Source organism: Acinonyx jubatus, chromosome C1 (assembly GCF_027475565.1).
Source record: "Acinonyx jubatus isolate Ajub_Pintada_27869175 chromosome C1, VMU_Ajub_asm_v1.0, whole genome shotgun sequence".
NCBI classification, from domain to species: domain Eukaryota; kingdom Metazoa; phylum Chordata; class Mammalia; order Carnivora; family Felidae; genus Acinonyx; species Acinonyx jubatus.
The window spans coordinates 136,671,631-136,682,500 of record NC_069381.1 but is presented as its reverse complement, the minus strand read 5'-3'; the positions used below and the strand labels follow the sequence as shown (position 1 = coordinate 136,682,500).

Below are 10,870 nucleotides of genomic sequence, written 5' to 3'. Positions count from 1 at the left end.
GTGCGCGGGGAATGCCGGGAGTATTGGTGTACTGTTGGCAGTGGCAGGTGAAGCTGAGCTGACTACGCGGCCAGGGGCGCTTGTGAAGCGGTTCCTGTGGTGGCTAGATTGCTGCTCTGCCGTGGTAAGGGCGTCTTTTCTGTGAGAGGTAATATGGGCTAGGCTGGCCTCGAAACGAAGGCCTAAGGTCGCCAGTGGTGAAAGGCGAATCGAAAAGAATGAGGACGGAAGGTTGTGGAGACTCAGAATGCGGGAAGGGGGCAGGCTTGTCTAGGCCAGGCAGGCCAGAAATCTGGAAGGCCACTTCTGTCTCGTGGCTTTCCTGTGAGGCTGCCTACAAATCTCTGAAGCTTGTAGGGATTTCTCATGAAACTAGGTCTCTGGCTGGGTGTTGACTACACCCGATGGTGGTTGTAAGGAATGTGATGATACTGCTGTCAGAGAGAAATGGAATCTTTGGAGCCTATGCAGATGACTGTTGACTGCTTCAGAGCAGGGGAAGAGAGAAGCGCCATGTGTGAATTTTGACAACTCTGGAATTAGATGCATTGCTTGTATTAGGTATTATGACCATTATTCCTTACTTCGCTACCCTCCTTGGAATTCTGGAGTGGTTTTTGGGGAGGGAGCAAGCTTGGGAAGTCTTGAATGGAATTTCCTCTTTATAGCTTGGCGTTGTTGCTGCAACAAAACGCTTATGCTTGCTCTCAGAAAGCGATATGGGATTGTGTAGTCCTCGATATGGAGGAGTGTAACGGTTGATAGAGAAGAGACATCACAAATTTTTCCTTTTCTATGGTGTAGATAAGTGATTTTTAAATGAATATTTTGCTTTAAGTTTTTTTGGTTACTAGTCTGGGATTTAGATCCTTTGGTTTCTCAATTAAATGCTACCTATTTTTGCTGGAAATGTTTCCCTCATAAGATAATAATTCAGACTATTAAAGGATTCGTGTATTTACATCAGTAAGGCTTTTTTTCAGTAAAGGCACACCATTTTTCACATCATTTCATAAATCTTAACTAGAACCATTTCAATCTTTAATTTCTTTTGTAAAAGTACTTTGAAAGATTATCATTCTGTATAGTTTCTTTTAAGGCCAATAATCTAAAATTCCTCATGTTTGTTCCTCATACAGGTATTTAATTCTGTAATAATTATTCTTCAGGATACACTATCAATTAAAGTTGTTACTTGTTTTCTACGTTTTACTTACGCTTTGGCAATTAACCCTATTTATGCATCATTGCCTAGTACTTAACTGCTTTCTTTGTGTGCAGTAATCTTGTCGAGTGAATCAAAACTAGAGTCCTGTGCCTTAAAGTGTTGTTTATATTGTAACCAAATATATATCATTTTATAAAAGAAAAAAAGTCACAGCAAAGTAATAGAAGTGCTTTAGGTAACAAATTTTAATTTCTTACGTTAAAATACTAACTATGCAAAAAAATGCACAGATCATAGGTATACAATATGATGAGTAATTATTAAGTGAACACTGAGTGATCACTACCACAGTCAAGAACTAGAACGTTCCTAGTACTGGAGACCTATTCCTCCCCCCATCAATTCCTGAATATTCCTCCTGCCTCACCACTACAAGAGGTTAACAGCAACCGGATTTTTATGGTAATTATTTTCTACATTTATTTCAAGTATTTTTTAACCACCAGTGTTGGCATTACTACCCGATTCAGATGAATTTTATCTGTATTTTACCTGTATGTAAAAAGAGTTACACGTTATGTGTTATTTTCCTCACGTGTCACCAATATTTAACCCAATTAGTACATTTAGCTATTGTTCATGTTTTTTCATTTTATATAGTAATGTCTATAGTGTGATGTAGTCTTTTTCTGAATAAACCACAATTAATGTAACTCATCTAATATTAATAGGCATTTGGATTGTGTCCAGTTTTTAGCAGTTACAAGCAATGCTACTGTGAATGTTCTTGTGCATGTATTTTTCCACTTATAGCATGCATTTTTGTAGAATGGAGATTATGCCAAACTTTTCCAAAATAGATCAATTTAAACTCTCACCAGCAGTATATGGTAGATGCTTTTTTTCTACAGTCTCACTAACAGTTGATGTCTTTTGTTGATGCCAACATGATGAGTGTGGCTTTATGTTTTTACAGTTCCCTGGTTATTAATGACTTTGAGCAATTTGTAAAATATTTGTAGGCTGTTTGGATTTCTTATTTGAATTGTCACAATGTTTCTATTGGGTAGTCTGTGTTTTACTTAAATATTTGACTAGTATCGCAAATATCTTCTCTATAATTGGAGCATTTCTCGCTTCCTGGATGATTTTTATCTTCATTTCATTCCTTACTGGTTTATATGCTAATTCCTATTGTTTTAAATTTATTTGTAACTTTAACTCGAAGAAGTTCTATACTTGTGCTACCCAATACTGTAGCCAGCTTGTGGCTGGCTATGGACCACTTGAAATCTGGCTAAAAGTGTTACTGAGGAACTGAATTTTTAGTTTTATGAAGTGTTAATTTAAATTTGCAAATTGATACTTGATTCAGTTGTTGAAAAATGCTTAAGTATGTTTGGAACAACTTGGGTATGTAAATGAATTTTCTCAACTGTTTTTGCATCTCTGAATTCTCTTTGAGGATCTTTTTCCTTTTGCTTTTAGTACACTGTTTAGAATCTTTTTTTTTTTTTTAATTTATATTTTGAGAGTCAGAGACAGAGGGTGAACTGGGGGGTGGGAGTGGGGGCAGCAAGAGCTACAGAGACGCAGAATCCTACGCAGGCTCCAGGCTTGGGGCTGTCAGCACAGAGCACGACACAGGGCTCGAACTCACAGACCACGACATCATGACCTGAGCCAGAGTCTGACGCTTAACCCACTGAACCATCCAGAGCCCCTAGAATATTTTTAATTCAGGTGTACTGATGGCCAATTACCTTAATTTTTTTGCTTACCTTCCAAGTGTCTTTTTTCACCTTCAATCTTGAAGAAAGTTTTGGGTCTTTTAAATTGTAGGATTGTGGTGGTTTTTCAGAATCTTGAAGATAATGTTCCATTGTGGGTTTTTGTTTTTGCTTTTTTTTTTTTTTGATTGTTGATTTTGAGAAGTCACCTGTCAGTCTAATAATGGCTGATTTGGAAGAGATCTTTAAAGAATGTTTCTTTGTCTTAAGTTTTCTTCTATTTCTTTATGGCATTTTGTGTAGAATTTTTTTTTTCCTGTTTTGAATTAATTGAAATTCTTGAATCTGTGGGTCAGTGTCTTTTTAAGAAGTAAATCACCTATATCTATTCTTACTGTTTATAGCTACTTACTAAAAATTACTGTGGCTTTTATTGGCACAGTATTCATAATTGTTGTTTGTGACCAGTAATTCCAATTTCTTAATTTGTAATGGGTCTGTTTTTGCTGGTTTATGATTTTTCTTGGTTTCATGGTTTTTCATGTGTGCCTGTGTGCCAGTTGTTGGATTTGAAAAATTATAAGAATATGTGAGTCCTAGGATAATGATATCTTTTTCAAGAAGCCATGTTTTCCTAGGAAAGATAACAGGCACACTACCAGTCCCAAGTCACTTAGTTCATATTCAGGACTTCAGAGTAATTCTGTTTTACACTTAACTTTAAGTAGGACTTAAGTCATGAGTTCTACAAGTTCCATTTTACTTCCAGTTCTTCCTAATCCAAATGATGTTCCTTAAGATCTCAACTTTAATTTGAGTGATGATTTATTTGCATCTGGGTTTGGTGAGTCTTGTGCTTCGATTTTTTTCTTCATAGCCCAGCAGAGCTACAGGTAGTTCAGCCTTTCTTCTTGTTTCTCAGTCTTTTCTTCTGGATAAGTACAAGTCTTCAGGAAAAAGTGACTGACTATGGTGTTTATTTTTCTGATTTATCCTCCTGTATTTTGGCATGTAATTTCATACTGCTTTGTCTCTTTGGTTTTTATTGTGAAGGTTTTTTGTTGGTTTTAATAGGATTGATCTGATCTGCCATTACCATATATGGAACCCTTATCCTCTTTTCTTTTCTTTTTAATTTTTGAGATTTGATTTCAAGATCTTTCTACTTCCAGCCAAAATTGTGTGTTTTAACTTGTCATACATTAGTTTAAAATTTTTCAATCAAATTGGCCTCTACAGCATAAGATGCCAAGGTAATTAAAATTTAGAAAATATTTTCAAATATATTTTTTTAAGTATTAAGTTTCAAATGTAAACGAACATGCATTTGAAATATTAACTATTTGTACATGGCTTATTAAAAAAAAAAAAAAAAAAAAAAGCTTAATTTATTTGTCACAGGTTCAATTCTCCAGAATGTGGCCCACCAGAATTGCACCATGGTGGGTTGAAATGGTTGGGCCTTTATCTCCACACCTTGCTAGGCCCCAGGGAGGATGTGATGTTGGAAAAAGTGACTGTTAAAGCCTTTACTTCCCCCTTGCTACAGGCAAAAACTTTTAAAGCTTTTTTTTTTTGGCTAATTCTTTTGATATTTAACTCTGTATTTACAAATAACATCTTATATGCTGCCACTTGATTTTTCCATGTTAGGCATTATCCATTGACTTCCACAGTGAGCGATGTCAATTTGGTTTTTTTCCCACAAATACCCAAGCCCTGCGCCCCCCATCATTTCACTGATATCTTAGTTTTTGGTAAATAACCATCCTATGTCTGTGTAGTTTCTCAATATTTATCATTAATTCAGCCCCGAACAATCTGCTTGCTTATTGTCAGCACATCTGCATAGGTTCAGAAGTATCAATTTTTTAATTTTTTTTTTTTTTAAATCAGTTTAACTATCGCTGAGAAATTTCTCCTAGAACATTCTGATCTCCAGTTTAGGCTGGCTCCTTGATGTGGTTACCCCTCATGCAACCTCTCTCTATTCTGTGATAGATCCTGTATCCCATGTAATTCTTCGTTTTATGTTAATTTTTGCATCTCTGAGTTTTCTTTGAGGATCTGTTTTCTTTTGCTTAAGTACATGCTTCAGAATTTCTTTAACGTAGGTTATCATCATTAAAAGATTAATGGTTATCCATTAAGTTTAATGATTATCCTCATATTATTTGGTCACAATCTCCAGTAGCCATCTGAGAGGCGAATGGTCTGAGGCGTTATGTTCTGTGTGTAAATATCTTTAGATTACCCTAACTTAGTTTGGATGTAGGATTTTAAGTTGGAAATGTTTTTCTTCAGAATTGCAAAGGAATTCTTAGTGTCTGATATAAAATCTGAAGCCATTCTTATTTTCAACACTTTGCATTTCACTCTTTTCTTCTTTATGGAAGCTTCTGCACCCTATTTTTGTTTGAAGCTTAAAGAATGTTCTTTGTTGTTCCCAGTGTTCTGAAATGTCACAGTGTTTGTTGTGAGGTGACTTTGCTGTGCATTTCATGGGTTCTTTCTGTCTGGCAACTTGTTTTCCTTACCTCTGAGAAAGTTTCTGATACTTGTCCTGTAATATCCTTACCTCTATTTTTGGTTCTGAAGCTGCAATTAGATATTACACTCTTAGAGCTGTTTCTTTTCTCCCATTTTTAAAATCATCTTCCAGTCTTGCTTTACAGTTTTTTGGAAACTTGCTTGATTTTTTAAACATTTGAGACTTTAATTTTTGTTGTTATATTTTTAATTTCCAATACCTTTTTTGATCTCTGCATTTTTAAAATGGCATCCTGATATTTTTTCTCTTTATGGATTTAATTGAAGTTTTGAATGTTTAATTGAGTTAAGCATTTAATTTAATTTTTTGAAGTTTATTTCTCCCTACTTACTTGGTTTTCTCTAAGTTATTCTTTCTGTTAGGATGTTTCAGAGGCTTTCATCTTAGAAGTTTTCCTCAGCTGTCTTGTGATTCTTGGTTGTGTGTTCAAATTTATGTAAAGGGCATCAGGAAGCTATTTCAGGCTGTGAATTTGGCTGAGGCTTGCTAGTTATTAATGGTTCTCACTGGAAGGATTTGTCTGGAGCATATTTGTGGGGGGGATCACCGACATCAACTTTTTATTCATTTGAAAACCTTTTCTCTTGGGCTAATAAGAACCCAATGAGTAGAATTTTCTTTTGCCTCTAATCTTTTGCCTTTTCCTGTCAGTGGTTCTCAGCTGTGACAATATGACTCCCAGAAGACATTTGGCAATGTCCAGAGACATTTGATTATCAAGAGTTGCAATTGAAAACTGGTGGATAGATGCTGCAGATGCTGTTGAACATCCTATAATGCATAAGACAGCCACTCACAGCAAAGCATTAGTTCGAAATGTCATTAGTGCCTATTATGAGAAACCCTGTTCACAGAAGGCATAAGCCTGATTGCCAGGGATTTGAGAACCAGCTGAAAACAGCACAAGAATCACAACATTTGATTTTTTTTTATATGATATCCTCGCCTTCTGTTGTGTCTGGTATCTCCCAATGTAAAGTCCTTTTCTTACTCTCTGTAGAATCTCTTGTCTTCTGATGAAGTGGGATAGAGGCTTTCATTTTAATTTTAACTGTTTTAGGAATGTAGATTTTTGAGAGATGGCTTTGTAAATGAATTCTATTGCAAATTAAAATACTGATTATTAAGTGACCTTGTTATGTGTTTATTCTATTTGAACTGGATTGGCTGATGAGACTGTGTTTTATGAAGTGCTTAAATGAGAAAATAAGATGCAAGTTGAAGATTATAAACTAGGAAATGGGTGAAGTCTGGAACTGATAATTGTTCCTCATCCTTCTATTTCAGTTTTATTACCCCATTTCACTCCAGATTTTTCCCAGGTGCTTATTTTCAAAGAAGCATCTTTTGGGGTTGCTAGTTTTTCCTGATTTCTTCTTCCCCTTAATAGTATATTCTTTTCCCAATGTCCCTTCTCATCCCAATGTCCCTTAAAAACACAATAAAATCTTAGATATTTTACTTCTTCCTTGAATAATGTGACAGATTAGTATGAAGTTTTGACCAAAAGATTATGATCAGATTTGACAAGATTAAAGGTCTAAGTATGTTAGCTTTTCTTTTGGTGTGGCTACACATTCTCACTTTCTCGCATCTTGCCACCATTGTAAAAATAGACATTTTTTAATATAGATGACCCAGAAATGTCACCTTATATTGTCTTCTTAAAGTAATCACTTCTAGGTTTGTGTATGTTTTAGTCAACTTACTTTACAATGAGTAAAAAGCAATGTATTTTCTCTAAAAGCTGTGTTGTAGCTAATAACTATTAGACTTTTGTCCAATGTGTTATATATAGCATCATCCTGATGCAATGTCTGATGGGTATCATGTATTAAACTTAGGTTGAAATGAATTTTACATGTGTAACATGTTTAGAAGCTAAAATAAAATGTTTATTGTCCTAGCACTGAAAACTTTGTATAGTCAAATTATATATTACTTGATTTAAATGTGCAACATGATTTTTTAAAATTCAAAAAAGTAATACATTCAGTGTAAAAGTGGTGAGAAAAAATGAAAATAATCTGTTATTCCTGCACCTGGAAACAATTCTAAGATGTTGATTTATGTAATTTTAGTCCTTTTAATCTGTTTCTATGGATTTATTAACAGCCAGATCATAAAGTTTTGCCGTGTACTTTTATTTTTAAGAAAATGTTTATTTTGAGAGAGAGAGGACATGGGAGGGGCAGAGAGAATGGGAGAGAGAACCCCAAGTAGTCTCCATACTGTCAGTGTAGAGCCTGACCTGGAGTTTGAACTCCCAAACCATGAGATTATGACCTGAGCTGAAATCAAGAGCCACCCCAGTGCCCCTTGTGTACTTTTAAAAGAAATAATATGTAACTAATATCTTTCCAGTATATTACATACTGTTACAAAATAGTACTGTGTATATTTGCTTTATATTGTAGAAATAACCTGCCAGCCTCTGGGAGTTATGTTCCTAAATAGTGCCATGATCAGTGTTGACAAGAACAAACTATAACAATTTTTCTTATTTTTGTATATAAATATTCTTACTTTTTGCGTTTGTTAATTTTTGAGAGAGAGTGTGTGTGCGAGGCAGGGAAGGGGCAGGGAGAGAGGGAGACAGAGGATCTGGAGCGGGCTCTGTGATGACAGCAGGGAGACCAATGCAGGTCTTGAACTCAGGAACTGAAATACCATGACCTGAGCTGAATGAAGTCAGGTGCTCAATCGACTGAGCCACCCAGGCGCACCAGATAAATTAGTTTTAAAGTATTTTTACTCGTGTGTGTGTGTAAGTATGTGTTTTTCATGTTTTATTTTTGAGAGAGAGAGAGAGAGAGAGAGAGAGAGAGAGAGAGAGAGAGAGATTGAGAGAGAGAGCACCTGCCCGTAAGCAGGGGAGGAGCAGAGAGAGAGGGAGACAGAATTAGAAGCAGGCTCCCGGCTGAGTTGTCAGCACAGAGCCTACACAGGGCTGGAACTCATGATCCCTGAGATCATGACCTGAGCTGAAGTCAGCGCTCAACCAAGTGAGCCATCCAGGCGCCCCTAAAGCATTTTTAAAGTAGCTAATATTTCCTATGAATTACCATTATTGTTTTGCAAACATTTCTGTACGGTCATATTTTGCTAAAACAGATTTTGTCTATATGTTTTACTTTACAGAAATTTTTACTTCATTTTATAATCTGTATTAGTAACTTGAAACTATGTTTTTGGTACTTACATTTCATTTTCACAAATCTTCTGTAAGTTTGTGTTTTCATCTCTGTTTTTCACAAATTATCATTAAAAAGAGTAAAGCAGTTTTGAGTGTGTATTTTTGCATGTTTTTTGGGGTCACCATAGTTGTCCACATGGAAGAGTAAGAATTGTGACTTTTGATCATTTCTCCCTTTCTTTTGGATTTTTTTTTAATAAACTTTTTTAGAGCAGTTTAAGGGTTTAGAGAAAAATTAATTTGAGAGTACAACAATTTTCCATATATTCCTACTGGCCTAGGTCCCCTAGCATTAACCCAGTTTACCTTATTATTAGCTTCTTGCCTAGAGTGGTATGTTTGTTACCATTGATGGACCAGTATTGATACATTAGTATTAAGAAAAGTTCATAGTTTAGATTAAGGTTTACTCTGTGAGTTGTACATTACACGTTTTGAGAAATGTATTATGACATATACCCACTGTGACAGTATCACAGGAAAATCATTTAGCTGTCCTAAAAGTCTTCTGTGCTCCACCCATTTTCCCTTCTCTTGAATTCTTGGCAACCATGAACTTTCTGAGTATCTCCATAGGTTAGCCTTTTCCATCCATAGAGCTGGAATGATACAGTGTGTATCCTTTTTCAAATTGTCCTTTGCGCCTAGCAATATGTGTCTAACTTTCCTTCATTTCTTCTCATGTCTTGATAGCTCATTTCTTCTTAGCAGCAAATAATATTTCATCTTATGGATGTATCACAGTTTGTTGATCCATTTACCTATTAAAGGATATCTTTGTTTCCACTTTTTCGTAGTTATGAATAAAATTGTTACAACAATCTGGTGCAGGTTTTGTATGGACATAAGTCTTTAACTCATTTGGATAAATACCAACATGTCTGATTTCCAGATTGTGTGGTAAGAGTATGCTTCATTTTGTAAGAAACTGCCAAACTCTTCCAAAGTAGATGTACCATTTTACATTCTAGTCTGCAGTGAATCAGTTCTTATTATTGTATGTCCTCATCAGCATTTGATGTCATCATTGTTTGGGTTTAGACATTCTATCAGGTATAGAGCAGAAATATCATTGTTTTAATATGCAATTTTCTAGTGACATATAATACTGAGCATCTTTTCATATGCTTATCACCTATATATTTTATTTGGTAAGGTGTCCAAATCTTTTGTCCATTTTTTTAACTGGGTTGCTTTTTTTCCATTTTATTGTTTAAATGTTCTTGTATGTTTTGTATACCAGTCTTTTATCAAATCTGTGTTTTACAAGTATTTTTTTATCAGTCTGTGGCTTGTCTTCATTCTCTTAACAGTGTCTTTTATAGAGCGAAAGGTTTTAATTTAAAATTCAGTTTATCAATTTTTTTCTTTTCTAGATTGTGCTTTTGGTGTTGTACCTAAAAATTCATTGCCAGACACAAAGTCACACAGATTTTTTTCTGTGTTCCTTTTTAGAAGTTCTACGGTTTTGTGTTTAATGTATAGGTGTATGTTACATTTAATTTTTGTGAGGTTTAAGTGCTCTGTCAACTCAGTTTTTTACCTGTGGATGTCCAGTTCCAGTACCTTTAGACTTTTATCTTTTGAATTATCTTCTCTTCTTTGTCAAAAATATTTTTGTGAGTCTATATCTGGGTTTCTATTTTGTTCTATTTATTTATTTATTTTTCTATTTTTTCACCATTACTACACTCTGCAGTTGACCCTTGAACAACACAAGTTTTAGGGTTGCAACTGCCTGTACAGTTTAAAATGAGTGTGTAACTTTTAGTTCCTCCCAAAACTTCACTACCAATAGCCTACTGTTGACTGGAAGTCTTAACTACTGATAGCATAAACAGTTGATAATACCTGTTTTGTATGTTATATGTGATATATGCTATATTCTTAAAATAACCTAGAAAAAAGAAAATGTTAAGAAAATCATAAGGAAGAGAAAATACACTTACAGTATTGTACTATATTTATTAAAAGAAAAAAAAAATGTGTGAGTATAAGTGGATCCAAGCAGTTTAACCCTTGTTGCTCAAGGGTCAATTGTATATGTTACTTTAGCTTTATAGTAAGTCTTGTAGTAGGGTAGTTTCTGACCTCCAACTTTGTTCTCTTGCAATATCATATTGGCTCTTCTGTGTCTTTTTCCTTTCCACGTAAACTTTAAAATCAGTTTATATCTACAGAATAACTTTAGAATTTTGATTGGGATTTCATTGAATCTATAGATT

At 34.8% G+C, this 10,870-nt stretch overlaps 1 protein-coding gene across 15 annotated transcripts in view; it reads left to right on the top strand.

Annotated features, from left to right (window-relative positions):
• Window positions 1-10,870, top strand: part of ORC4 (origin recognition complex subunit 4) — a 79,425-nt gene that overhangs the window by 34 nt on the left and 68,521 nt on the right. For 5 of the 15 annotated variants that reach the window (XM_053215030.1, XM_015068368.3, XM_015068372.3 and 2 more), the window contains exon 1: window positions 1-124. This exon is cut by the window's left edge. The gene's annotated coding sequence lies outside the window, so the exon portion shown is untranslated. Of the gene's footprint in view, window positions 149-1,458; window positions 1,631-8,282; window positions 9,258-10,870 lie in introns of those variants that run through there. The other 10 variants (XM_053215027.1, XM_053215024.1, XM_053215032.1 and 7 more) reach the window with 9 other exon arrangements.